The sequence below is a fragment of the Solanum pennellii genome, chromosome 5, assembly GCF_001406875.1.
Source record: "Solanum pennellii chromosome 5, SPENNV200".
In the NCBI taxonomy this organism is placed as follows: domain Eukaryota; kingdom Viridiplantae; phylum Streptophyta; class Magnoliopsida; order Solanales; family Solanaceae; genus Solanum; species Solanum pennellii.
The window spans coordinates 21958105-21959933 of record NC_028641.1 but is presented as its reverse complement, the minus strand read 5'-3'; the positions used below and the strand labels follow the sequence as shown (position 1 = coordinate 21959933).

Genomic DNA, 1829 nt, shown 5'->3' with positions numbered 1-1829 from the left:
CTGCGCATAGAAATAGAATGCCTTCGAGAAGGATTCAATCTCCATATTGTACTTCTTTTGGGTCAAGCGAGAAGGGAAAAGAGAAATTGAAGGATATGGCTCGACTCCATTTCCCGTTCGAAGGATGTGGCATTACAGATAAAGTTTTGCCGAAACTTACTGAGGATTACATGAATTGGTTGTCAACGGGGCTTCTAAAAAATCATAACAATAAGTAAGTTTTATACATATTTTTTTGCAAGTGTTAGGCGTAATCATTTTTTATACAACTAATTCATGATACTTTGTTATATAAAAATTGTAAATAAGTGAGTGTTATGTATCATGTACATATATGAAAACTTATGTATCATATATGCAGGAACCCATCGGACGATAAATACAGATCAAAATCTTCTTCTTTTGGATTTACGATGATGGACTTTGTTGTTGCTTTTCCAATGAACAAGAATTGGTTTTATGCCATGTCACAACCAAACAAATGTTGGTCTGATGAGGTAATAATATTAAACTATTTATGAAATATGTATCAGTCATAACTATATTATAACATCATGATACATTCTGTAGAAGTATCATACTATTTAATTAGCAATGATACATTCTGTAGAAGTATCATACTATTTAATTTGCAAAAGTATCATACTATATTCACATAATTATATTTCCTTTTTTATATTGTTTTAGATGTATATCATTTCTTACTATGTTTTCATTTTGTTTATAGCACATCGATTTGATTTTTTACTACCTTCGTAAAAAATCAAAACTTTGCAGCATGGATCAATACAGATACACAACAACCCACTGTTTGTTCATGTCACATGTAAAAAACTGTTATGATAGATATTACATGGACGATGATGATGATAGTCTTACTACACAAGAACATATTGATCGCGCTTCAGTTGTATCTGTACATGAGAGGTCAATAATTAACATCATCAAAGGGTTTGGAATACTAGTTGCTTTACCATGGCATCTTGTAGATGAGGTCTACATCCCAATTAACTGTGATCAAGAATTCCATTGGGTGTTGGCTGTTGTTGAGTTGAAAAACAGGTTGATAAGGGTTTTTGACTCATCAATTAGCACAAGGAAACAAACAATTCCTCATGAGATCAAGATGTTGTCTAAAATGCTTCCTTCATACCTACTTGACAGTGGATTTTTTGAAGAAAATGAACGCACAAAATTTGCTGATTGTCATGCATATAAAGACAACATTACTGGTTCACTTCTGGAGCCTCAAGTTCCTTTCATGATTGAATTTGCACAAGACATCCCTACACAGGAATGCGATAGCCTGTAAGTATCAAGAATTTTTCATGTGCCCTTTTTAATGTATCATTAAGTTTTTAATTTATTCTGTATTTTTTTCTAGAGACTGTGGGTTATATGTTACTGCATTTGCCGAGTATATCAGTGACCAAATCAATATATCATATGCTGATTTTAGTCCTGATTACCTGCGTCAAAGATATGGAGCATTGCTGTGGAGTTATGGAAGTGAGAAGGCTAAGTGCGGATATGTTAGCGACAATGATGATCCACCAAAATCCAGGGGCATAGTCACACCACCACCAGAAGAAGATTTAGTTCACATAGTGTAGCATTTCATGATAAAACAATGTTTTAATGTTATATTTATTGTTTTTATATGTTATTGAACAACTATTTTTATCCTTTTTAATGTTATTTTTTTGGTTTTGTCAATTTCCATGAATATTTTTTTTTAACATTACATAACAAATATTTTTATATTTAAAATAAATATCAGACATATTATAGCCCCACACAGGTTTAATTCATTTAATAAAGTATAGTCA

At 31.7% G+C, this 1829-nt stretch overlaps 1 pseudogene; it reads left to right on the top strand.

Annotated features, from left to right (window-relative positions):
- LOC107019366 overlaps nt 1–1613 on the top strand; it is a 39062-nt pseudogene extending 37449 nt beyond the window's left edge.
- Nucleotides 1614–1829: the final 216 nt, after the last annotated feature.